Genomic DNA, 27,756 nt, shown 5'->3' with positions numbered 1-27,756 from the left:
CTGACAGGTCCATTTACATCTTTACTTTCACTATATTTAGGATGACGCTAATATTTACAGGCTCCAGCCAAAGGAAGGCATGGAGACTATCATACTAGATCCTGCGTTGTCATGTAGCAAACGGGGATTTTTCACCTTAGGTGACATTTGGGTTTGGTTCCGCAGGAGCGGTTGATCACGATAAGCAGCCGCGGCAGTACAGACGAGCAAACAGCCGGGCTGCGCTCCCCCTGCACCTCAGCCCTGCGGCGGAGAGAAAAAGGCAAAGCGGCAAAGAGTCATTTTGGTGCATCCTTAATTTTTGGTGATACTTTCAGCAGCAGGTTCTGATGCAAGTTCACCTGCTTTGCCTAGTTCATTAGAGAGCAACGACTTTGAAGCACCGTGCACCCCTTTACCGACGATGGGTTATGCTGCAGCAGAAGCAGCTGTGCCTGAGGCACCTTCGTACTGTGGTTATACGGACCTGACTCTAATATCACATTCCAAACCCAGAGAAAACTGTCCGGCCCTTCTACCACTAGAAACTTCACCTAGGTCCAAACTACCAACGCAGAGAAAAGCTTTGCAGACCCTCAGCAATTCCCCTGAGCTGACTTCTATGCATTTCAAGCGTATGTACAGAAATACCTTCAAGGTATGCTACCTAACACAAAAAATAGTATAGAAAGAGAAGGGCAATTATAGAGCTCCTTCTACCTCACATCCTGACATCACTTGAACAGCACAATAGGGCCTAACTGGGTTAACTCACATTTTCCAAGACCTCTTTATATAGTGAAGGTGATACATAATGCGATCCAGCAAAGAATAGACTTTTTTCCCTTGCCTCCAATGTAACTAAGGTCTTCTTTTGATCCCCTGAGTTACACCTAATCCTCAGTGACTGTTTTTGGCTCACTCCTATAATCACTTATTTATGGAACTATCTTTATTATAGGAGCAGTCTCATTAAAACAAACGGGCCAGCATGAGCGGGTTCTTCATGTGCTTTTTTTTTTTGCAGGGCCAGGGCCCAGCTCCTCAAAACCATTTAAGCACCGAAGTCCTACTTAAGCCCTGCATTCCCCTGGGTTTCATGCCTCCGTCGCAGGGTGGGAGCACAGGCGTACGCCGTCCCAGCGAGGAGGGGACGCGCTGGGAGCTCGCACCCTCGCTCGCGTTGGGGTCGGTTGGCCCTATAGCTGTGCCCTTAGTAGAGTAGTCAGAGCACAGCACCTAATTATTTTAATGACTGGAAATGAACTGTGAATTTCTTAAGAGCCATTGAAGCAAAATGTTTTCAGTCAATCTACCCACATTAATAACAGACTGTTAGAGATTGCTTATATCTTTACTAATACGATGAAGTACATCTGCTGTATTTCCCTAGTTAATATTAGGCCAAGTGTTAAAACACCAAACCTTGGCTTACATCCTCCTGATGAAATAAATGAAAAGGACAAAAAAGAAAACTCCCCAGGAGAGACCCGGCAGGGAATGAGTCGGGGACCAGCCCGAGCCACCCGGCTCCTCCAGCAGCATCCGCAGCGCCCGAGCGGCACCGGGGTCCCTGGGCAGCTGCGGGATGCTCTGCTGCAAAGGGCCAGGTGTATCACCTCCAGACCAGCAGTTACTTCTCTATCCCAGTTTTTGGTTATTCCTGCTCTAACTGTGCTGTTCATTGCTGATTTGCTTTTTCTTTGTATATCCAAGGAAATGCAAATATGGAATACAATGAGGAGGATGAGACACTACAGCCAGTGTTTCCCAAACAGTTTAGTGAGTGTGAGACCTCCATTAGAGACAGAAGTTGAAGCAGCTTTAACAGACAATTTTCAGGTAGTTCTAAGCATCCATGCAGAAAGAAATCACCTAAAATCATGATCCATTTTTTAAAATGATGCCTGAGCTCGAGTCTCTTAAAGATAAAAACATCATTACTAATTCAGGGAAGTTTTCATTCAGTCACAAACGCTGGCATGCAAGTTTGGTACACACAACCACGTAACAGCATTTAGCCCTGGGTTTAGGTGTCCGAGATGTCTCCGGAGTCCCCTGGCAGAGCAGCCCCGGACAAGGAGACTGTGTCCAGCCTCCCTGGGAGCGGAGGCAGAGCCATCCAGTGCCATTAACTGTGCTTGCTCCTTGCGGAAGAAGCACCATGCATATCAGATTGCAAATGGAGCAGAGATTAAACATAGCTTTTAATGGCTCTGCAAACACATTTGAGAAAAACATCAGCACATTTAACACTAAATAAACTCCTTATTTTTTTCCAGTATGGCCTGCTTGCGTTTCGCTACAGCACTGCCTCTGTAGATGTCTTCCCACAACTCAGGCAGTATTGTAGTTCCTTAGTTTGTGAACGTACACACATTTTTGCTGTTAGGCATAAAACGGACCAGAAGGTTTTTCACAGTGTGTTCAGACTGATGCCAACCACAGAAATCCTCCATCTCAAAGATCGGGGTCTGCATGCCACAGCCCGGCTCTAGGTCAGTAATTAGCAAAGTGTTCAAGGGATCGAGTCTTTTTTCTTCCTCTGCTCCAGGAATCCTTTGAGGACATCATATTCCTCAAAGACACTAGTTACTGGAATGGATTTAGCAGATTTCATTTCAAAGGCTCTCCTCACTGGGAAGGCAACAGATGCTGAAATTTCAGACTCACGTGTGATCGGTCTGATAAGTTACACAGCAGTCTTCCTCCTCCCTGATTAGACATCTGCTCAAACTCTTCTGGAGAGAATACTCAAAATGAAAAATCAGGACGAATGACATTTCTTTAGTGCTAATGATTTTTTTTACAGGTCATCTACCAGCACTCAGCACTCTGCTGCAGATGCGCAGCAGCCGTGTGGGACCACGTCCCCCCTGAGCACACAGAGCCCTCTGCAATTACACCAGCAGGAAAATTCACACGTGTGCTGACCCCCTTGTAAAAACTGCCAGTTTTAGAAACCTGCCAGGTTTAACAAGAAAGCATCGGTGAGAAAACCTCTGTTCAGATACACTGCCCTTCTCCGTGCCTGCCTGCGGCTGTGCTGCAGCAGCATCTGCTAGGACACTGTGATCAGAACTGTGCCCCGGCAGTCATGTTCTCTCAATTTTTAAATACTGAATAATTTAACATCATAGTTCTGCTATTGAAACAGTATTGTTTAGCTCACATCACTTTAATAGGTCTTATTACTTAGATTTAGCTTGGCCCGCTGTGCATGCACGCGGCTGATCCCAGAACAGTGTGAGTCCACCAGCCCGTCTCCGACCGCTCTTCCAGTGTCCCAGCTCCCCTAACTTGTCTCTTTGATGGAAATAATCATAGCTTATAGTCACCGCTCCATCGGCTGCACCCTCCGGGCTGCTAAGCATCCAAGTGACCCCTGCAGTGCCTTTGCTTAGGCAGCCAAAAATCCCGAGGCTTGGTACGAGAGTGCAGTACTTTCTCTTTGCAAATAATGCTGCGTGTGTGATAGGGAGAGCTGGTGAATTCCCTGGCTGTGCCCATCACTCACAGAGCATCGCTTCTCCGAAGCTGATAAACCAAAGAACCAAGATGAATTTCTCTTCAGTAATTTTCCTTTTGCCCATTACTGCGTGCACAATATAATATAACTGCACATTTCTTTGTGACTCAGAAATAAAGAATTGTTTAGATGTTTATTAAACAACAGAGTTGAATGAAATTAGTCACATTATGTTGTCTGGAGTATGGAAGTTAATTGGAAGACACAATGATTTACTAAAGTTTGAAATCCCAAATGGGATTTTGAGTAAGTAAGTTAATGACAACTAGAATCAGAATGTAACTGTGGAAAATGGAAATTTTATTTTAATTCCTACTGAAGTACTTTCGTAAATGAGCTTGCTCTCAACTCATTGTGAGAGGTTTATCACAGCTTGGTTTGCCGTTACATATTTAAATGTTATCCAAGGGTACGTTAAATATGGCGAGCGGATCACATTCATCATAGGACACTGGAATAGCAATTTAATTTTTCTAAATAAAACACAAGAGGGGAGTGAGAGTGGCAACTGGGAGGAATTTCCTGGACAAAGAAGATCAGCAACAGCAACTGCCGGCTAGCTGAGGAGCAGGGGCAGCCGGGGAGCCCTGCCGGGCACCCCCAGCAAACCCCCCCATCCCACAGCGTTGCTCCCCGAAGGACCCACACAATGGTTGTGATAATGTAAATTCAAAATGTCAACACCGTCATTTCAGAAAAGCCAGCGTGGCATTTTCAGAATATGTTTCCACCTCCGTCTTTTGTGCCTGCACTCTTTTCTGGTGCTGTGGGGGATTTTTTCGGTAGAGGAGGCACATCTGCAGAAAACGCCAGCATGTTTATTCCCTAGAATAAAGACAAATAATAGGAAGGGATCCAAATTCTCTCAGCAACAGTGGAATAACTCCACAATAGCCCACAGAGCCCAATAAACAACACACAAGGCTAAAACTGGATTTATACTGCATGCAGCAGAAAGGAAAACGCATGCAATTAACAGGAAAGCTTAAATCAGTGGAAGAAGGTGGAAATGTTGCTTTTCCTACTGAAATGCTTTTTAACGTGATTGCAAAGAGCCCGAAGTGCAAAAGCAAGGCAGCCACCAGATGGTGCAGGTGGCATCTCCAGGTCTCGATCCCGAGGTGGGCAAAGGCTTCCAAAAATGAGAAGCTGTGTTTGGTAAATGGTAGGGAAAGAGATGTTGTTTATTTTCAGTACCCTAGGAGTATTTCCAGCAGTGGAGTGTAATGAAAAGGGAGGTTAAAAAAAAAAAAAAAAAAGGAAAGAAAGAAAATAACAGAGAAGTGTCCCTGTATAATAACTGCTCTGTCACTGCTTGCGATGTATCGCATAGTGGGCTGGATGCAAAGTGGAGATGCTACGCTAACCGTGCTTTGCCTCAAAGGACCTTCAAAGGCCACAGCCATTTTACGAGGGCACAGAACTAAGCTCTCCTGACTTTTTTTTACCAGGATAGCACAGAATTTTTGCAAAGACATTTTTGTTGTTATCAAGAGATGATCAAATTCCCCCATCACAACATGCCAGGAAATATAATCGTTTCCTCAACAACTTTCCATCCTCCTCCTCTCCCATGGAAGAGCCAACCGCCTCCTCCTCCTCCTCTTTCACCTCCTCCTCCTTCACCTCCTCCTCTTCCATGAAAGCAGAGGCGCCAGCTGGCATTAAGAAAAAAATGCCCGTTTCCTTCTCTTTTCCTCCCCACCATAACATTTACAAGTTTCAATTTTACTTGTGTTTTCTACCACCAGCTTGGAGAAACTCCTTGCTGGCCATGAGCACATTACCTGCCCCGGGAGCTGGGGACAGTCCCGGGAGCTGGTGATCCCTGACTGCAAGGAAGTTAATCCAGTTTGCACAAGTTGAGGACCAGATCCTCTCAGCATTTTATTACAATCTTCTTTTTCCCCTTCATTTCTTCTTACATCTCTCTCCCACTGATCTCTTAATCCTTGTGCTCAGCAGGTTGTTTATTGTTTATCTAAACATCTCCTACTGTTGTCTAATATTCCCTTCCAGCCCTCCTTAAAAGTTCGGCTTCTCCTGCCCTTTCTTAGCATAAACCAGCCCAGGACTGAATTGCATTGCAGTCCTTTCAGTTTAACATCTGCTTATTTTTCTCCAGTTGGTCTTCCACAAAGTACTGTATTTCAAAACAATCTTGTAGCTCCAATATTTTGCTCCTCTAACAAACATGAATCTCCCACAGAGCTCTGCTGAGAGACATCTGAGTTTACTACAGGTTTAAAGATCACACCTTTCCAGAAGCATCAGCTCTTGCACAACTGGAAATTAAAACTATGAACATCTTGTGGATTATTTTATCTTCAGTCAGAAATAGACTGCTTTTGCAGACTGCTATCTGCTCATTCCTCTGCAAGGATAGAGAAAAAAAAAAAGATTATACAATGCTACAAGCTTAAAATATGTAGAAAAGGGAAAAATAACAAATCTGAAACATTTGCAAGTAAAAGCATATCATGCAATTCAAATTCCTCTAGAATTTACAAAACAGAAAGTTGTCAAGTGTCAGTCCAAATTTCTCCTTACATTTCATGTTTTTCACCCCCACCTCCAAACCTCCCCCAAATTCCCAGTACACATGGCAGCAGGCTGGGGAGTGCCGATGAGCACGGTGAGCATGAATCCCCCTCCAGCAGAGCTGGCTCCTTCCTGGAGCTGACCAAAAGGGTGAATCACAGCTTCAGACTACTCATGGGTCCCCTCCACGTAAAGGACAAATTGCCCTTGGATTGAAACGTGACACGGTCGCACTGGTAAGAAAGATAATCTGTAATTTAAGGAGGAGTAATCTGCGATAAGAAGGTTTTACAGGGATCTAAATAATTCTTGAAATTGTTATCCACTGCATTTGAAAGTCGTCGTTGTCCCCCCCCCTCCATAAAGCTGGTAACTGTGTTCCTTTCTTTGCTCTCACTCCCATTAGTATTGTAAATTTAATAATACTGCGAGCTGCTTCATCAATGCTTGGCTTGCTGTCAAGCAGGAATTTTGTAAAAGCTGGCTGCCATGCTGAATGGCTGAGCTAACAAACAGTATCCAAAGCCACCTTGCTTTAGCTTTGCAATATACCCTCCTCCTTGCTCAGAATTGCTTTTAACAGCCATCAGCCCAACCGGTATCGGTACCATTCCAAATACTTTATAAGTTCCTTTTGCACATCAAATATCTCTGTGAGCATTCACTCATTTTCCCTGATTTTTCTAATTGCCCAAGACTAAACAGCAAAGATATAAGACATTAAAATGCTTTGGCCATTGCCTTTTGAAACCTTAGTATCTCTCCAACCACCATCTTTTGGATGAACCACCACTCTTAAGCACAAAGGAGCAGGAGGTGGTTGGAAGCCGAGCTTGGGTGACAACTGCAGGGAACACCGTACAGAGAGTTGGAGGGGATGATAATCCAGCCCGAGATGCCTGAGGAGCTGAGTAAGACCATCGGGCAGAATTTGGTGGTCAGCACTGAAGTGCATAAGGAGATGCGGGGCTCCTGAAAAGCCACGGGAGCCTGTGGCAGAGCGGAGATGCTGCGCGGTGACTGACTGTGGCACGGGGTTTGTAACCGGCACAGCGAGGTGAACTTGCTGGGAGGGGGGTTTACTAGTTTCCTGCATGAATGTATTGACCTAGTTTTCTGGCCATTCCTGGATTTATACTTAGGAAAAAATATTGTACTGACTTTTCAGAATACATATTGGAGAATGGAAATGGTGTTATACATATCAAGTAGGTCCTTTTTCAGTTACAGCCATTTTAAAACGGTTTAGCAATATATATGTATGAAATAAATGCAGTAAGGCTGCTACAAAGCTCATCTATACACTGCTTATTAATTCCACAGTACCTCCCATCTGTGCATCACTTAAGGTGAAAATGTATGCCTTCCCATGCCTCCTAAATTGTGTCTATTTTAAGAAATATTGAGTGAGACACCAGGGTTCAGCAGGACACTTTGTCAGCACATTGATTGGGATTTGCATGGCAGGGCAGTTTGTGTACAGTCCTGTTTCTCACAGCACGCCCGAGTGTTAACCACGAAGTGAATTCCCTTGCAATTTATAGCCCTGTTCTTTTCAATTTGCTCCGCTAAGTCATTTGGCTCCTGACAGGTCTCAATTCCAAACGCTGGATTGTTCAGCACAAACCAAAATGACATTGTTGCCCTAATCAATACGTACTCGTGGTAAACTGCAAGTGTACGTACGTCTCCCAGACTGGGTTTTACAACGGGAGTTTTTTCCTCCGGCTGCCCTGTGCCGCGGTTGCTGAGTGCAGGAGCTGGCTGCGGAGCCATCCCACCTGCACGGGGCTGAAGCCATTCAACCAGAATTCAAACGCCAATACCTGTTATATCAAATGGAGACAAAACCATGACATACGTCCACTCGAGCTACCCTAAAGACTGAAGAATATGCAAATATCTTTATTTTCTTCACGTGCTACATTTTACAGGGTTTTTTTTTTCTCCCATTTTTTCTTCTCGTTTTCTGTTCTTTTTATTTCCCTTCGTACTTCCCCACACTCCCTGCTGCACCTCCCTCGCTAGCCCACCATCCGCAGGCTCTCGCTGTCTTCCCATCTCCCACCTCCCACCTCCGCCCTTCCCCAGCCCGAGGCTCGCAGAGGAGGGCTGGGAATGCCAAGAAGGACCAAACCCAGCCTTCGTCACGCAGTCCGTGTCCTTGCAGGCGTACGACAAGCCCGTGGTCTTTCTGCCAGCAGTGATTGTTGGGGAAACCTGCCTCCGTGATTCCCCTGCAACAGAAATGGAAGCAGTGCTGCAATTTCCATTGCTCTTGCACAGCTCCATGACAGTACGTGCAAAGCAAGGTTGGCCAGGAGACCCCATCCCTCCAGCCAGCCGCTCAGTTTGTTTCCTATCATTTAAACCCCTACTGGTGACTGGTTTGGGTGAAGAACTCTCAGAAACCAAAAAAATCCATAATAAGAATCAGATGAGGTAAAATAAAATACCTACGGAGCCACCTTGGAAACACAACTTTGCAGCTGTGGAAATCGCACTCCTGCAACAGGAGCAAAGGGCTTCCTTCTCCTGCGGCTCTGGGTCCGTGGCCAGCACGAGGAGAGGTGGTGGAAAAGGAGGAATGCGAGTTCAAAGGCGTATTTGTGTCCCTGCAGAGGAAATACACAGCGATGTACTGGGACTGCATCAAAAAGCACTGATTTCCCACCGATGGGAGCGAAAGAAAAGGCAAGCTCACTGTCAGCCCTGCACATCGGTTGTGCAGCACAGGCCCAGGGAGATGAGAAAGAAATGCCTGTAGCATTTTATCCCAGCATCTTGAGCCTTGCTGCCCAGCATGGTGGAAGTGATGCCATCCTCTGTGAAAACATATAGGAAGCTGCCTTCCTATTTCTGCAAAGTAATGTGTGAAAAACACCTTACAGATTCTTCAGTTCAGAGGGACTATTCCAGCCAGAAAGTAATACTTAATGTCACTATCCACCGTGGACAGAATAGCAGTTACACCTTGGCTGCTACGCAGCAAGCTTCAAAAGAATGAAAAAAATAAAGACAAACAAATAGATGTTAGAGGAGACAAACAAATAGATGTTAGTGATACACTGGCCTCTGCTGACAGCACCTTGTCATCCCTGGGAAAACCCTGCCACGTTTTTGTCTGAACAGTTTCCACTAATGAAGTTAATCAGCATCCCAGAAATAACACACAGATGTTATATGGCATTAGACTGTCACATATTGATTAAAAAAACCCAATGCCTCCATGGCAGGAGTAGCCGTTTTAGCTACATTTTCAGAATCGACATATTTAAATATTGGAAGATTGCTGCCAGTCTTTACCTTTATGCAGCGTAGCACCGCACAGGGTGGGTCAGACTCCGTCTTTAAATATTTACAAGACATCCGCTGTCATCTTGCTCGGAGACAGAAAGGCAACCTGAAAGCTCAGAGAAATATAATATCCATCTCCCTCTCTTTCCTGGCTGCAAGATCCAAATGTGCTTTCTCTACATTCAACCTTGATCAACTTTCCCCGGATTTTTCTGTGCCGTGTCTGAGTATTTAGATTGCCTGTCGTTAGCACAGGGCCAGAAACAAAGTCAGGTTTTTGGTTTCCCAATCCCTGATTTTCAGATCGTGTGAGTAAGAATGAGACTCCCAAGAGCTGCTCCAAGGGGAGCGACTGCCAAGAGCCCTGTGACCGGCTCCCATCATGGCTGCTCAACCATGTATATACCATATATATGCTGGGTCCTTTGATTGCTCTGAGAAGCTCTGCTGGTTTTGGTCCAAGCAGTACTTAACAGCCTCTGTGTGCGAAGCTGCAGAGGGGCACTGGAAGAAGCCGGTCCAAAAATCCACCCTGTAAGTGCAACAGTGCAAAATGTGCCAGCACCGCGTAATTAATATCAATCACCACCAAATACAGAGGACTCGACATTCAAAAGAAACCTGGAGGTAATTGCTTGTCAATCTACCTTTTAGGCCGTGCATTTGCTAATAGGTTTGTGTGAATCCTCATCTATGGTGGCATAAAAAGCATACGTGCTTTGTACAAACACAGCCAATGGGTGCTATATTTAAGTAAAAACCATCTAAAGAAGAGATGGAGCAGGGCATCTACAAACCGAAAATAGACATTTCTTTAAAAATAGATGAAAGCAACATTTAATTTAGTTCAAAGGTTGAAATGAACCATTAAGAAATCTAGGCTCATCTAAATACCTGCTTGTCATGTATATTTAATTGTTTTCATTTCCATTTCCATTTGGATTGTGCTCTGTGCTTACACAATGACCACAGCTTGTCCTGAAGTGTCTGACCGTGGAGAAAGATTTTATAGTATTTCTAAATGGAGAAGAGGAGGAGATTTCTGGGCAAAAATAGATGCCAGAAACACCCAAAAGGCTGTTATGAAGAATTATTAGTCAGTCCCTGAGTGGGAACCAGTGTGCTTGGCACCAAGAAAGTACAAAAGCAGGGGTATGTAGCAGGGCAGCAACAGGGCAACGCGTTACAAATGTGTCTTAAAAAAACCCCTGCTACGTGAAGACAGTTTGGTAGAACTCATCACATAGGAAATCACCATTTTCCTTCTTTTTCTTCAAACCAGGACAAAGCCGTGGAAAGCATCACTCCATCCAGAGAGCAGCATCCAAGCAGCTCCGCGCAGGCGGGCTCGCCCCTGCCCATCACTGCTCTCCGCTGCGTGTGGAGGGTTGTTGTACGCGACCTAGAACTTCTAGGGGTGGGAGATACAAACCACTTCATTAGTATCACATCAGCTGCAAAGGGTATTTTAGAAGCAGCTAATTAACAAACTTCTGATAAATCTAATGTGAGCAGATACACGATGTTTGCAGCTACTCCACCTGCAGGTTCCAGACTGCAGCTCTAAACATGTTTTTCAGAGTCCTTGAAAAATTTATTTTCTTCACAACTCTACTCACTATTTATTAATTACTCTTATTCTGAATTCTGGATCACCATAATTTCCTCACTCATAATTTTTCCTTCTCTTTCTTATTAAAATGTAGTCAGGAACCTGAGTACACGCCTCTTGGTTTTGAGTGTTTTCGCCTTTGGGCAGTGGGCGTGGGGAGCACATTTCACTCTGTTTGAGACAAGGGAAGGGCAGTAGAATATGAAAACTTCTGTGTCATAGATCCAGTTTTGTTTCTGGCCATCAGAAGTTTTTTCCAAGCCAGCAGCCCTCTCTGGGACCAGGTTTCCCCCATATCAGGTACTTCCATGGCCCCAGCAGTGGTGTACACAAGATCCTCAAAGGCTTAAATATTTTCTCTTTGGAAACTCCTGCCAAGGAAGGTTGTTTTTCAGTTGAGATACCAAAATGCAAAGAGATCAAGACCTGGCAGTGCTTGACCATGCAGAGAAACTGTTTTCTCAGTACAAGTGGCACCTTAAACACCAGGACATTTTTTCTGCACAGGTACGATTCCAGAGAGGTTTCTGTGTCCGCGGTCCCGGTGCTGGTTAAGCATCTGGCTGGAACTCCCTGATCTTCCTAACAGCTGTAGCCAGAGCTACTTCAGCAGGTTTACCATCATAGCTGTGTCAATTAGGGGCATGAAAATGTGTCCTACTAACTGGCTTCATTACGAAAACAAGTTATTACATGTCGATTCAACTAATGTGAGCATTAAAAAAAAAAAGCTCTTTCTTAAGCATTGTTTGGACAGATGGTTTTTCCCTCTTTGTGAAAAGTTCGGGTTTTCAACACAAGCTGCCTCTCCAGTGGAGAGGAGGTGGGGTGATTGTCTCCTAATTAATGCTTGACTGGCTGAAAGCACATTTTTTGAGTAGAAGGTATTAGATGTAGTTTTCTCACACAAAATTCAGACATAAAAAAGAAATCATAAAACCACTACTCTCTTGGTTAACATCAGGAAAATTTGTATTCAAGAAAATACTACAACTGGGGTCCTGATTCTTTCCCATTTTACACCATCTTGCAAGAAAAACCTGAATAAAGGCTACTCAGGAGTCCAAAGTCTATTTTCTTAGGAGGTGAACCACATACAACCAAAGAATAAAGTGACAATTTCTTCATGTTTCTGACTCAAGGATTAGAAAAATAGTCTCAGCAACACTGATCAATGGGAACTTCAAAGAGAAATGTGGACCATCTATTACATTTTCTCCCAATTACCCTTGTTCTGCTGAGAATTGCATTTTATGTGCCTCCTAGGCTTCAAAAAAAAAAGGGAGCAGGATTTAAAAAAAAGCTCATAAGAGGGTTTTACATTTTTATTGTATCTAAACACCATACAGCTAGTTAAGGTGGTGGTAAATTCTGAACTGCTGGTGCAGGTGGGACCAGTTTGATGGTCTCTGCGAAATCATAAGTTTTTTTTTTTTTTTCACTTTGTAGCCAAAGCAAGTAAAGGAAAAAGGTATTAAAACATATTTTGGGGTTGACCCACCCCCCAAAAAAGTTTCATTGACTAAACATTTGAAAAACTTATTTCAAGGTGACTTAGTAGCTTTTGTCCAGCCTGGTTAGGTTTTACAGTCCTTTAAAGCCTCTAAGATAGCATTTTTTAGCTAACCGTGAAATGAAAGCACCATTTTGGAAAAAAAAAAAAAAAAAAAAAAAAGTCAGAAACATCTCTCAACAACAAGTTGTTGTTTTTTCTGATCATTTTCTTTCCTTTTTGTTCACAACTATTTGACAAAATGTATCGAAATCCATTAATCATTTCCAGTAAGCTGACAAAAATTTACCTTATTTTGTTGGGTGAACTTTAGCTCTTCATCACATTATTTCCATCTAATGAGCTCCTGGGACCTGTTTTTGGAGAGGAGAGGAGAACTGATTGCTCCCTTCTTCTTTTCTACTGGAAACCACAGATAAATGTGATTCTATCATTTGCTCCTTAAGGTGAGTTGTCTCTCCCTCCATAAGCTAATCCGAAGGTTTCATTAAAGTGGAGAATCACACCTGAAGCCAGGAAAACACTGGAAAGCAGGAAAAATAGCAGCATCACCTCCTGAGTTGTTGGTACTTTTCCACAGTGGTTTTTTTTTTTACCTCCAGCCCATCAAGTGCCCAGCAGCTCCCAATGTTCCTAATTGCCCTGTAGAAGAGTGAGCATCTTCTGGCCCGTAATTCCCACCTGCTTCAGAACATGTCACACCTTCGCTGTTTGGGGAGGCAGGGGCTCTGAGCACTTCAGAAACACTCAGCAGCAGCAGGACCTGGCCTTCAAACCCTTTGCTCCAGGTTGCGGACTAGTTACGCAAGCGAAATACCAAATTATCCCACGCCTTGTCTCAAACATTCGGCTGACACTGGCGCACCGAGGTGGGATGTGTGACTGGCAGCTTCTTCCTTTCTCCCTGCCGCCGGAATTTACAGGGGCTGCTGCCTGCACTGGAAGGAGTGCGTACCCCTTTGTGACTAGTTTGGTTTAACTACCAACCGCACAGAATTAAATGATGTGATCTTTAAAGATCATTAACAAGTCCTTAGTCTCATTTCAGTGTAACTGTGAAATCACCCCTGTGGTTATCCAGAATTAGACATGGCTTTATTTTGCAGGGCACAGATAACAATAGATTATATTCAGGAAATCATGTAACAATTATCTCTAAAATTAGTCCGCACGCAGGGGACTGGTGAGCTGCATTGGAAAAAATTGAAATTTTTTTTCTCCCACTCCAAATCCTGCCTCCTTAATCCATACCACCTTCGTCTCTCTCATGTCATCATTTATTTGTGTTACATTTTGTTCTCACACAGTTCCATGCCTCGCAATACCCAAAGATATCAAAAGCCCCCCCGATACCGTGTGAAGGCGATTCTAGAGAGATCTGCTTTGCAAATGCCAGGCGCCGGTACTGATGTCTGAAAAAGCAGGGTTTATCCATCGGTACCACACACTGGGTACCAAATCAATTGCTGCTGCTCACACGTGGGTGGTTTAGTTGAAAAGCCCACCCAGGTCCAGCTCTCCCTTGCAGCAGCTGCAAGGTCTACGCCAGCCCGAAGGATTCGACGAGGTTAAAGACCAAGCGGACTTAGTTTCTCCTGTGCCCCTAACTGGATGGATGCAGTGTCCTACACTTAATACCCTATTTCTCAGCATTTCTCGACCTCTTATGTATCGCTAAGCACAAAGCTTCAAGCAAAACTGGATGTTCAGTGAATGCTCAGATCGTGCATCTTTGTAGAGGTAGAAAGAGCAGAGTCCTTTTGGCACCAACAGAAAGAATGGACAAATGACAGTAGCTGATCAATGGTTTTGATTCAAAAATCATTTACTTTAAAGGAACAAAACTGCTCTTGGAGCTCCTGCAACATGGACTCTTTTGCTCAGGTGAAAAGCTGTATCACATCAACAGTGGCTGGGTTTGAATTGTGCTTTGGCCGGTATTAAAGTAACATCTTTTATTTTTAGCGACACGTCCCCAAGGAAAAAGTCAAAGCAATAAGTGTGAGCATTTCACATAATTAGATGACTATTAGCATTATTAATTTTTAAAATAAATATTTTTTTTTAACAGAACAAGTTAGGTGCCAAAAATATAGCTGCTCTGTTAAGATCTCGATTTGATTTTAATGAAAATAGTATAGGTTTGCATTTGCAGCCCCTGACATGGACTACAGCACATCTACTCTGGACTACACATAACCAGAATACAGATTTAATGCTCTGGGCCTATCTAAGTGAAAGCAGTCTCGTTAACCACAGCTACACAAACCTGTCTTTCACATGCACTATCACATTAATGACAATTTCACTTGAAAATTGCATCTGGGTTGGATGCCTGCCGATGTGGAAAGCAGCTTTGCATCCAGACATTAATGGGTTTACTTGCGGAAATCAGAAAAAAACCCCAGGTTCATATTTCATTCTGTAGCAAGGGAGGTTATTTGTGGTGTTTTTAACGGGAAAGACTACAGCCTGAAATCTCACCAGCGGGGTTTGCAGTGTCAGCATTTCTAACGGGCTGAGCAGGATGAGGTCCTGACCAGTACTTGAGACAGTAACCTCCCAGGAAAACTTCCAAGCGCTGCTTTCACTGATTCAGCCATTTCTCAACCTTGCGGAAAGGGGCATTATTCTTCGAAAGACCATTATTTGGACAAATCGAGTGTGGCAATGCAGGGTGCCTAGCAGTGTCACGGCAGAGCAGGAGGTACAGGCAGCTGAGGAAGGAATAGGACAGAGCCATTCAAAAGACAATATACCCACCGGCATCTGTGTTATGGATCTCTTCCAAGAAGAGAAAGCTGATTTGGTCATTTAGTTATTCACATTCTACCATCCCAAGTCCTTTTTGATATTTTTAATCGCACAAAGCATTTTTCTGCTCCTTCCAAAATACTCTTTATATGGAAACCGCTGATGAAGCACCACGGAGGTAATTGCATTCCAGCAGGTCTGGAGCAGTCCCCCCCAACATATGGTCCATGTCTTCTACTCCTGAGCCACCGCCAGCAAACAAGAAAGAGGGGAGAACCTGCTGGACCTGTCCTCCCTGTTTTCTGATGGCACAGGAGCCTCTGAGGAGGTTTGTGAATGATAGATAACCTGCCTGTGCTACCAGGGTGCCTGAAGCTCCAGCTGCAGGTCGTGGCTTATGGGGAGGTTCTTTGGCTCTCTGGGCACAACCGGAGACCGCACACCCTCAGCACCTGACGTCCGATCATAACGAAATGAGGCAAAGCTCAGCCCTAAAAACAGAAACCTGAAGCAACCTTCTCCGTGATGTTCAGGGTGCCAGCAGACATCCTTGCTAAGCCTGCGCCGAGGCTTTGTGCTGATCGTGGTACCGTGCCTGGCTGGTTTACAGGCTCACCTCTGAACTCGTCCCTAAAACGAAGATGTTCTTTTGTAATTCTCAGCTGGGAAAATCCTCTCCTGCCAGGCTCCTGGCTTTTGGCATCGTTTTGCTTTTCGTGGAAACGAAAAGCTTTCTGACACCTCTCTTTAGCTTGACAGGTAAAACTGTATCAAACAGTGGGTTAAAAAATTGTTTGGGGGGCAATTAGTCTGCAAGAATCATTACTTTGAGTGTCCTTACCACTGAAAGACATTTCAGATGTTTTAATCTTGGCCCTGTTAACACTCCAAATATGAAAAAGGGCTGAAAAGAACCTGCCTTCCCTGTCACCGTGTGCATCCCCTGTGGCTCTCGCAGTATAATAAGGTGGTTGTGGGTTTGTGACACATGCCATTTTCTCACTCTTGGGGTATATATGCTAAACAGCATGAGTCCACACAAGCTGAATTTTTGCCTGTCAACTGCCATAATAGGTCTCAGGTTTGGGCATTTTTCTAACGGAAAACTAGGTTGTCAAGGAAATAAATGTTTATACAGAACATTGGATTTATCACTGGAGTAAATCAGATGATGTTTGGGAAGAAAATAGTAGTGGAAGATATCTACAGCCATAGCAGTTGAATAGATCCCTCTTACCACAGTACCTGAGAAAGCCCTTCTTGCAGGGAGTCTCCCTGGGAGCTCAGCTCACCCGAGGAGCTGTGGAAGGAGAAGCAGCGCAGCGAGGACCTGGGAGCCTGGAGGAGAGGACGAGGTTGTTGCTGCCGGTGGACGGTCCGGCCCATCACGCCGGGAACATAGGCTTGGAGGTGAGGACAGACTGGAGACCTGCCCTGACCTAGACGTTCATCACAGCTTTCAAGGTCGAACTGGGCAGCTGCTGGGAGATGACTTTAGAAGTTCACAGTGCAGATGATCAGCAGGACTGGGTTTTCGGTCACCTTAAGTTGCCCCTTATTAAGAAGACACAGTTGCAGAGCAAAGAGTACTCATTTCCCAGATCCCAGGCTAATACCACGCAGTCATATCATTGGCTTTGGTCTTTAATCATTCCAGATACACGACTCCCACTGATGTCAGCACAGGTTTTGCATTCTTGCAAAATCAGCATCTTTTTTACAGCAAAATCACGCACTCAGCTTTAGTGGGATCTGGGTGGGAAAAACACAGTGAAAAATCCCAGGCAAGTCTCCTTTTTGACCTGACTTAAAATGAAAAATGCAGTAAATAGCACTCAGCAGAGATCTAAGAAAATGCTGTATGACTGCATAGCAGCAAATGGTATACTTGCTTTTGAGACAATGTCTTTGTGTAAGCACGTACGTGTATACAAATATACTTTTAAAAAATCAAGGTTCATGTGTGGACTGAAAACAAAGACTTCCTACATGTCCACATTGCAATCCTACATACAAACACAAGGCTTTTGAATTTGGGTTATGAACACTGAAAATGAAATGTTTACATTCATGCATCTTCTACTGAACTAATTTTAAAACATCTGTTTAAACTCTGACCGTGGAGTACTGGCTCTGTGGAAGTAAAGAGTTCACTGTATAGTGGGCTATAATCTGCCTGTGTGTGCTCCTAGAGAAAATAAGGTTATCTGAGGTAGTACCGCTTTGCTAGCCTCAACCAACTCCAAAGAAAGAGAATGAGAATCTCTTTAATTAAGGTTATCAAGTTACCTTGCATTGCCGGGCTTCCGCTGCAGAAAGGATGTGGTTCTCACAGGTCAGTTGATATATGGGATCCTTAGGGCAACTTGCTCATGCGTCCATAGCCCAACTTCTCCTTTTTTTTAAGCGATACCAAAAGTTTGACCTGCGATGACTTCAGCGTTTGCCTGCCATTGCCTTTCGGGTGCAGGGTCCTGTCACACAGAGCAAGGAGGAGGATGCTCAGCTGCATTTCTCTCCCCCCCAGATGCTGTAAAGGCATCACCAACCCCTTACAATGCCATCCTCAGGCAGGTGCGGGTCCTCTGGGATACGGGAGCATCAGGGAGCAATGCATGGGCAGGGCCACAGAACTGGCAACTCCCCAGGAGAGCAGTAAATAGTTTTTCCCTTCTACATTTTTGTGCTTGCTAAGATACAACCTTGGAACACATCTCTTACTCCATGAATCATTCCTGTGGGTAGAAAAAAATACTTTTTTTCTAAAAATAAATCAGAAAGCCTCACAAAAATTCATGAGTTTATCAAATTTTTGAGGGACTGAAAAACTCTTAAACTTAATTTAGGATTCAGTTTTTCCCCTGCAGTTTCTCAGCTCTGGTAGGAGCTGTAGGTATTTGAGTCTGGAACACAGATATTTTCAAATTTATTGTTGGTATGACAATGATTATGTAGCCCATTGAAATCGAGTGGTGTGATTTAGTGTTTTGGAGGCATTTGTCATGTCTGATGAATGCATCTGGTGATTCAGGGCAATGAAAACGAGAGATTTCCAGCCAGTGAGAGATAAAGGATGCTGGCTGATACATAGGGTTATGGCAGTGGCTATATAAGGTTACAAAAATTTTATTTGTTTCTCATTTAGAGTTTTAGAGGAAGATGGGAAGGAAGATACGCTTTAGCTGGCTCTCCAAGGTAGAGCTAGATAGGCTGTGTAGACGTTTTTAATGCTTTGACAAAACTTACTTGGGAACTAACTAATATTTTTGCTTTCTTATGTTCCTGGTTTCTTGCCTGACATCACTTATCTGCACATAGCATCCATGCAGGTGCATTTGGGGAGACCTTGTGAGCATCTCCAAATTACCCCAGCATTCAGAGTTTTCAGGAAAGTCATAGAAATACTTTGGTTTTTTTGTTTGCCTGCTGTAAAGCACACTAAGGTTTGATACAATGCCAGCTGGAGTCAAGGGGAAACTGCCTTGAGACTGGGTCCGAAATGCAGACATTTTCTCAGACAAATCAAGTCAAACAAGCCTCAGAAATTTCAGCCATATACAGATAGCGTCCAATAATATATGTGGCACTTTGGTTTAAAGTTCACAGATATAAACAGGTTCTCATGAAAACACAGTATTTTGAAGTGTGGTTTATATTGCATCTTTGTAAAGAAATCACCTCACTCTGTACGGCACAGGGACATCCCGTTTTAAACACAGGATGCCAGAGAAAGCACTTGGAATCCAATTTGATTTTTGTATTATCACCGAATCACCGATGGCTTTCAGAGAGCAGAGATGTCTTTATCAAATATGGTGAAACGGCACAAGGTGGAGGTAATCGACAGCTCAGAAGGGCCATTACTGCCTCCGACAGAGCCATCTCCAGTTCCCTGAAAGCCATCATTGCTACGATAATATCTGGTAAAGAACATAAAAAAAGATGTCTTTCCTGATGCTATTCTATCAGGCATTTGCTCTGCCGTAAGTTACAGTAATTCAGTAGGAAATATCCCGCGTGTGAGCCTGAGAACGGCAGTCTCCATGGATTTGAGAATTACCTCTATGTCCACCTGTACGTGGGCAAAGGGGGCTGCAGTGGCAACCCAAAGATAAGGATAATATGGAAAACATGAGGCCGCAGGCAGAAGCCCACCGGGAGACCCCACGTTCTCACTACCGTCACTGTTTTCTGATGAAGCCATATTCTACGGCAGTGGTATGATCAAGATTAAAGGCAGTAACCTCTTCTAATATTGGAAACATAGCATTTATTCACTTCCCATACATCCTTTTTGGGGTCAAAAGAGATTTTTTCCCGCTGCCTTACAGCACGCGGATCTGACAGGTGCCTAAAGCTAGATAGAGGCTCTGCTTTCAGAAGAAACCCACACCTGAAATTCTGAATACACGAGAGATGCCACATTGTATTTTTCAGAAATTGGCTTGTAAAAACTCCCACATTCCTACCAAATGTCAAGTTAGATCATTGCACCGCACCTGCCCTAATTCCCCTTCAGAGGTTCCGTAGCGCGTCGTTCTCACTCCCTGCTCTACACAGTTGTCTTGCAGAGTTATGTGCTTTCCACGCCGGAGGAAGCTGACTTCAGTAGTGAATGGACTATATTTCAGTTTGACAAATTCACAAATCCTTTAGGGATCCCGTCAAATGCAAAGCGCTCTGTGAATACGAGCTGTCACTCCACCGAATTCAACACGGCTCTTTGCAGAGCAAGGTGCTGTCAGGGTGCAAGAGCTGGTCACCGAACACGAGACGTTTAATGCGGTGATTAGCTTGATTGTGCTCCAGCCTCTTCCTCATTTGGACTGCCCCCAGCCAGAACATTTCCACTCAGAGTCTGCGGAAGTTTCTGTTACGAGGGGATGTGTTTGTCACGCTAAAATAGGAGATTTATATGCAGGCATGCATTTATTGAAAGCTTGTCCAGAAGTATTATGTGTCCAAGCAAGACCATTTGTTTTTCAGCTTACTATAAGCTTCAACTTCCATGTATAAGATCCACTGAGAAATACTGCCTGCTGAAATCTGTCCCAATCAAGTAACTGCTTCTGATCTAGGATCCCCATCATATCAGTCAGAGTTTAAAAACTCAGTAAGGCTGAGCTATCACAACAAATTCCTCCTTGAAAAAAGGTGCTAAAAAGTGTTTGGTTTTCTCCTTCTCTATTGTTATTCTTTCCTTTGACTTCTTGTTTGGTAAATATTATGCATACATTGACTCATAAGCTATTGAGCCTTAAAATGTTGTGATTAATGTCAGTCTCCAAGCCTATCCCGTTTAAATTTCCCCTTGATTTCAGCGTTTTGCCCTGAAAAGTACAGAGTGCTTTTAGCTCATGGATTTGTCCTTCCAAGGGGATGCAGCAGAAGCCCACCTACCTCTCCATAATTAAAACCACCCGTCGGTGGAGGCCAAACCATGCCCAGCTGAGCTCCGCTTTGTGGAACGGCGTCTCCTCCACGAGTAACCCCGTGAGGTCCGTGGGGAACGTACCTCACTGGAAGTAAAGGTGAAGAATCTGGCCTGGAAGAAACATCAGATGATTTGTGCTGTACCTATTAGCCAGTTTCTCGGTATAAATTTCATTTACATGCAGTAACTGCAAAAAGACACAGTTTTGCCGTTCTCACGCGTGGTGCCTCTTCAACACCAATGTGTGTCTTCTGCTGCAGACTCCTCACTAACACTTTCAACCCAGCTCTTCAAACCTATTTTGTTTATGTATATGGCTGTGAGAGCCTTGAAATCAGGGTCTCCATAGGTGAAGGAGAAATATTTACTGTAGTTGAATAAGTTGTGAAAACACCATGCAACCAAAACTCAGGTTAGAGGCTGTTTAAGGCAAAAAGAAGGGAAATTGAGGATACCGTTGCTTCAAGAGCAGATGAAGAACAATGCTTACTTCATTAATGGATATTTGTAAGTAAATTCAGATGTGCTGGTGCTAGTCCATCCTTCTGAAATATTTTAGTCTCTAGCTTTCAGATGGGAATACTGCATATTAACTAATACCTCCTTTTACCTTATGGTATTTAGGGTTTTCAAAGAAATATATTCCATTCATATTCAGTAAAAGCAAACCCATGTTCTGCTGCTATTAGCTGAGCTTTAACTGAATCTGAAGCTTGGCTTTCATTTAACAAAACCAGCTTTAGATGTACTAGAGCATCAATCCATATAGTAGTACTTATAAGGAATAAATTGATTTTCTCATTGTTCTGTGTTGGCTAAAAATTATTCGATTAGGTATTTAGCTGCTAATGGAAACTCATTAGTAGATTTTCATTTCATGCTTGTTTGCACCTGCAATCCATTTCTTCTTGTCCAAAGGACTGTTTCATTTAGGTTGCATGCTATAAATTTTCTTGCATGTAAACTGATAAGCATCAGCCAAAATTCAGTATACGTTCTGAAATAGCTCAGGGCCATCATTTTTACAACAGCATCATTAAAGCAACAGATCTCTGGTGATTCATTGTCACTTATTACTGTGCATATTGATGTTCTAACTTGCCTCCTAGTTTACTCGTTAATTTTGTTATCTTTGCTAGTGACAGTCCCTTGACATCTTCCTGTTTGCTCTTCCCTTGCATTTTCCCGGAGCTCCGCAAGGCTCCTGCCCATCTTTTTTAACCCAAAGATGGGACATGCCTAACTTTGGGCACTGAGGTACGTCAGGGGACCCCGTTAGTCCAGGCGGGTCACCCCCCCCTGCCCCATTTCACCCGTGAGCCACCATCATGGGTTCAAGCTACCTAATTTTACGTGGGATGTAAATTCTCCCGCAGGGGCTTACCTGGTACCTCGCAGGGGCAAACCCTCCAGCTCTGCTCGGTGACTCCATCACTTAAATCCCAACAACATTTTCAAACTATGAGTGGCAGTGAGGATTAAGTACTGTGCATACGCCCAATTATTTGAACGTATTACTTCATATTTCAGCCACGATTAAACTAGAATGCCAAGCTCAGATGGTATCTTTTCGCAGAGTAGGCTGCATTCGAGGGTTGAGATAGACACTGATTGAAGACTGACTTACAAAAATCAGTCTCTTTATCAGGCTAATATAGCATTAACATCAGTGCAGTCATATTTTTAGCTGTTCCTGATTTTTAAACTATCATCTACACCACTATTAAGCCAGTTTAGCTGCACTTAACTTGCTTTGATTCATACTACATATTTTGTGGCAGTTATTCTGCACCCAGAGTTTGAAAATCAAGTGGAAGTAACTCTTGCAATAGCAGGAGTTTATTCTGATTATGTTTAACCCCCGTTACAACTTCAGTAATTCTGAGCTTAGCATAACGCTGGCAGATCAGCAAAGCTGGGCCAGAGGTTTGAGCCTCAGCCACATTTTCATGCAAGTTCACGGGCCTGCAAGGGACAAGAAAATATCACCAGTCCCCCCGGGGCTCAGACTCAACGAAGCTTTCTGTGGATAAAGGATACCAGCGTCATATCATTGTAATATCATCATAATTATCACAGTGAAGATCTCTGATGTTCAATAAAACATATGCTCAGTGGTCACTTGTTTTATTTGGAGGCATATGTTGTTACCTGTGTTGGAATAATATCCTGTTCTAACCCAGCCAAATCCAGCGACTCCGCCATCTGGTCATTTTTTGTAGTTTTTTAACAATATAGCTCAACTACACTTTTAACTGCATAGATCAAAGGAGCGTATTTTTGCCCTTAAACCATTAGGTAAGAAAATGAGCCTGATGATCCCAGCTAAGCGAACAGGAGAGTAGCTGCAGTCTGGTATTTAGAGGGGGACCAGAGGAAACCCTTCCACGCAGACCAGCAGGATGGGCTCCCGCCGGAGGGACAACCATCGAGCCGAGCCAGCTCTGCCCCGTGGTGACACCTTACCTCTTGTCCCTAAGACCTTGGTCCACAGCAGCACAGGAATGGCGAGACGGCTTCACGGCGTCAGCGCAGGTCCCACCTCCCAGTTTCTCATGTGGGCAACGTTCTGAGACAGATGCAAAAGGCTTTTCAGTGGGTATGAATGGGATGAGATGCTTTTTTTAAGATGTCTTCAAAGCAACTTCAACTAGTGACAACGTTAAAAAGAGAGGCACTTGGCCATGGACTGCTTGTTCGGTAGGGTAGGGCCATGTCTCATTACGATTCGTCCAAGTACAGGGAGCACAACGTGCCCAGTTTAAACTTTTCCTCCCCATCTTTCTACTCCGACGTCCTGATGTGTTTATAGCGTTGGGATCACCCAGGTGATGCAGCACGAGGGAACCAGTCCCAGGTGAAGGAGGAAGAGCGCGCTGCTTACCCTGCTAAACCTGGGGTCTGCTTCCATCTCCCGGTCAGCAACGCTGTTAACTTTAGACTTATCACTGTCTTCCTTTCTTGCTCTTTCACCTCCCTTTGCTCTTGCTCACAGGAGACAGAAAACATAGCTAAATCTGAGCTAGACCCCACGCAAGTAAAAAAGCAGAGTAGTCATCCCTACTTACCCATCCAATATTCCTTCAAGCACTTCCAGCTTAGTCACAGACCACCCTGAGCTGTACTACTGAATGCCGATTGAAAGTCTCCCGCTCGTAGAAACTAGAGGTAAGGAGTCCAGAGATTAGAGATGTAGGCGCAGGAGTAACGGATGACCGTAACTTTCACATCCCAAGTTGCTGGGCATTTTATTTTGGAGTTTGGAATTAAAAAAAGCCCACATCCTGGTTAGTGAAGCTGAATCTGACCATAATAATTATGTCACACTTTGGTTTTATATAAAAGTTGAAAAACTTTTTCAACTTCAGCAGAATTATTCTGAATTGATCCAAATACGAGAACTGAATCTATTAGTGCTGTGTACTAATACAGCCCCCACACAGAAAAAAATACATTTACTGTAAAAATATCTATCTTATCAACCAGCTTAACCCTCTGAGGGTCTGCCCGTATTCCCCACCAAAGTAACTGAGAACAGGAACGGGTTCTGAATGTGCTTGTTAAGTGGTCATGATCAATACAAATCTATTTTTCAATTAAGTAGAAGATGCTGGGTGTATGCGCATTGCCTGCAGGCCAAAATAGTTTTGAGTAAAACTGGATTTCAGAATATAAAGTTGTGTTGTTCTTGCCCTGTCTTTTAAATGAGCTTTACCAGCATGCAGCTCCAATCCTTGTGAACTCTGCCGATTAAATTTCCTTGCAGTAATGACCACTAGGAATTAGTGAAATGTTAATCTTCCCACCTGCTGTGTATGATTATACATGAGTCTAATCAACCTGATTACAAAAGAAAGCAATTTCTGCTTTTACAGAATTTTTTTGTTGTTGTCTGCTTTATTTCTTCTTGAGGAACTGTAAAATTCCTTACCCTATATTCTGAAGCAAAACTAATAATTAAATTAAAATGTGTAAAGGAGAGCAATGGAGGCTGATAGTAATTGCTTTACAACAGATACAGTAATTGATGCTCTGAGGATTTATTTCAAAGCATAGAAGTCGAATTAGAAACCTAGCTTTATCTGGATTTGCGTTGCTTTGATGAAGTCACTGCGTCTTTGTGTCTTGATTTTCAGCTAAACTGTTCTTAATGAGAATGCTAATAATTACAGTAGGACCAAATTGTTTTAGGGAGACAAGAGGATGAAAGACAAATTTTTATTTCATTTAAAGCTACAGTCACAAATGTAACACCTCTCTGCTGTCAACCCTGGAACATGCTCGATGGGAAAAGGAGGAAACGCATCAGCTGAATCCATTGAACACAGCTACTTAGTGCATTGAAGGCAGATTATAAAGACAATCTAAAAAGCTAAGTCTAATTGTATTGTGTAAAAAAAAAATTGTTTGAGCCCACATGTATTGACCTACCAAAAAAAAAAAAGAAAAGAAAAGTAAAGAAAAAGTTGAGGCTGGGTCCACACACCTTCTGAGCAGGTACTGCACTGCAAAGGTATTTTCCAAGTCAGAAATCCAGGAAGATCAGAGTTGGAGTACAGAAATCTGAAAATACAAGGAATGTAGAGCAAGCCACAGCAGACTGTTATGCTACTTTATTCATCGATCAAAACCACAGTTTTCTTCTTGGTAGCCACAAACCCCAGAATGCCTGAACCTCACCCGCAGCACACTTACAGTCATCTCCAGGCTTGCACACTGTGCGTGGAAACACATCGAATAATCCCTGGATTGAAAAATCATAATATCGAATCATCTGATTCAATATATTACTGCTAGTTATCTGTAACCATTCAGGACCTGATGAGCATTATTCCACAGGCGAGCTTAATATACCCAGAGAAATATGATGCCAATTATGAAACCAGTGTTTCTCAGCACTTTGCATGCAAAGAGCAGAAGATAATCGGGGATCTCCATGGTGACAGTGGTAAGGTAGCTGGGTTACCTGAATGATAATTTCTAGCCTTTCATCTGATCTTCATGGGTTTTTCACTCTTCATCTCTACCTCTGAATGCGTTAGGTTTCTAATGGAGAGGAATTGACAAATATCCTAGTACTCCTTAGAGGAAAAGCAAATCTTCTCTCGTATATACTCCTGCAACTTAATTTGCCTTAACAATTTTTGCAGGGAGAGCTGCTCGTGGTAGTAGGGAATTTGCCTTCTACACACATACAGCCAGCTTTAAATTGGACTAGAGAAAGGGTAGAAAATACCTTGCTAAAGTAGATAATAAAAAACTCCTAAAAGAAAGTCCCTTCCCCCAGGTCTGTGCCTGGGGGCAGTCCCAGCTCCCCCCTGCCACCGGTTCTTCCCAGCTCTGCTTCTCCCAGTGCAGAAGCTCCACTGCAGAGCCCACAGACAACCTCTGATCTTCTTCATTTCTGCTTATTGATCCCACAATGGCATAGAAAATACGCTAGAAAATTAACGTGCATTGAATCTAGGGCTTTCATAATTTGCAAGACCCTCATCCAATTCGCAATTTGGAGAAAATTTCTACTGAGATCTCAAAGCAATCTATCACTCTGAGGCAGAATTGACTTTCATTGATTTCGGAGAGGTGTGCCATGGTCACGACGGCAATGGAAGCTGGTGTTTCCTGAACTGTGAAGCGGCTGCCGCCTTCCTCTCCTCCTTGTGCTCTTTAACTGTGTGCTTATTAGAAAAGCTGAACCTTTTTCAGTTTGGCTCATTAAAATCTTCAATACCTTAAAGAACCTGGTTTCTCTCACGTGCCGGCTTGTACGGGAATGTCCTTGGAGGATGAACCAACAAGCCTGTGAAAGGAATCTCGGAGCTGGCAGGTGAGACCCATGTCCCCACTCGGGCATCCAGCAACCTCAGCAGCGTTGAGACGCGATAACACGTGATTTCCAATTGCCTTTTATCAGCTATAAAACTGCTCTGGAAACACTCTCCAAACCCCTCCTGAGGACCGAGGGAGCCCAGCGAGGAGACGACAGGCCCCTTGGGCTGGGATCGCATCCCCGGCGGGGCGGTGGGAGGGAATCGGCAGGACCGCTCCAGCCCGGCCACTGCGGGCTGCTCGCTCCCCGAGATTTTAATGGGACAAGGCTTCATTAAAACTGTTTTTGTTCCCTGCGTTTGATGCCGCCGGTAAAGAAAGACGCTGCCCCAGCTGCGTGCTGTTATTCACAGCTGTCACTCCGGCAGCACATGGCTTCACAGGGAGCGGAGAACAAAAGCAAAGACCGATTGCTGTGCAATCACCCAATTAACTTCTGCATTTTTGTTTTTAATCTACTTCTGCTTACTAGAGAAATAAATACAATAGATCATTAATGCTGATGTTCGTAATGCTATGCAGTCACCTTCTCCCCCTCCCTTTACAGAGTTGTGTTATCTAACACCTGGTAGGAGATTTAAAAGGATTCTCTTCATCTCATTTCATATATTAGTGCTAAGTTTAGCTTCTGTAGGTAACAATTTCTGTTTAAACTTTAATAAAGAGGTATGTTTAGAATCTCAGGGGCACACTCTCTCCTCATTTGAAACAAATGAGGATTATGTAAGGAGGAACATGAGCTACAAATAGGATTCATAAAATTAATTGGCTCTACACTGCAGCCAAGCGGAGCTGAGCCATCAAAAGTGACGAGTGGCCAGAGCGTGTCTGTTCCACTTGGACAGTCCTGAGGACTGGCACGGCCAGGTCACTGCCCGAGCTGAAGAAATCCCGCGGGCTCTTGCTGCAGATCTGGTGAATTTGGCTTCCCACGGCTCAGGGCTCCTGCGGAACCAACGGCCCTGTCTAACTGCCCTGGTACCACTGCCGCAGTCCCAAGGACTCTCCAAGAGCTCCAAGCTGTCCCGTTGTTTCCATTCATGTGGTGTGTCGTGGTTTAACCCCAGCCGGCAACTCAGCCCCACGCAGCCGCTTGCTCAGTCCCCAATGGTGGGATTGGGGAGAGAATCAGAAGGATAAAAGTGAGAAAACCCGTGGGCTGAGATAAAGACAGTTGAATAGGGAAAGCAAAAGCCGCGCGCACAAGCAAAGCAAACCCAGGAATTCGTTCCCCACTTCCCATGGGCAGGCGGGTGTTCAGCCGTCTC

At 44.0% G+C, this 27,756-nt stretch overlaps 1 protein-coding gene and 2 long non-coding RNA genes across 5 annotated transcripts in view; 1 reads left to right on the top strand and 2 right to left on the bottom strand.

Moving 5' to 3' along the window:
• LRRN1 (leucine rich repeat neuronal 1) overlaps window positions 1-27,756 on the top strand; it is a 467,756-nt gene that overhangs the window by 255,418 nt on the left and 184,582 nt on the right. The gene's annotated exons all lie outside the window — the stretch shown is intronic.
• Window positions 1,391-21,183, bottom strand: LOC138690833 (uncharacterized). Of its 3 annotated transcripts, XR_011329638.1 has the most exons (4): window positions 20,626-21,183; window positions 17,515-17,699; window positions 8,754-17,031; window positions 1,391-8,664 (listed from the first exon to the last, which is right to left on the bottom strand). It is a non-coding gene; the product is annotated as an uncharacterized lncRNA (long non-coding RNA). The 3 variants fall into 3 exon arrangements; XR_011329639.1 differs by having other exon boundaries at window positions 1,391-16,977; window positions 20,626-21,179; XR_011329640.1 differs by having other exon boundaries at window positions 1,391-16,779; window positions 20,626-21,177.
• On the bottom strand, window positions 23,140-27,733 carry LOC138690831 (uncharacterized). The gene is made up of 3 exons (XR_011329634.1): window positions 25,146-27,733; window positions 23,728-23,821; window positions 23,140-23,228 (listed from the first exon to the last, which is right to left on the bottom strand). It is a non-coding gene; the product is annotated as an uncharacterized lncRNA (long non-coding RNA).

Source organism: Haliaeetus albicilla, chromosome 24 (genome assembly GCF_947461875.1).
Source record: "Haliaeetus albicilla chromosome 24, bHalAlb1.1, whole genome shotgun sequence".
Lineage (NCBI taxonomy): Eukaryota > Metazoa > Chordata > Aves > Accipitriformes > Accipitridae > Haliaeetus > Haliaeetus albicilla.
Note: the sequence above shows the minus strand (reverse complement) of the source record. Positions and strands in the feature narration are given on the sequence as shown.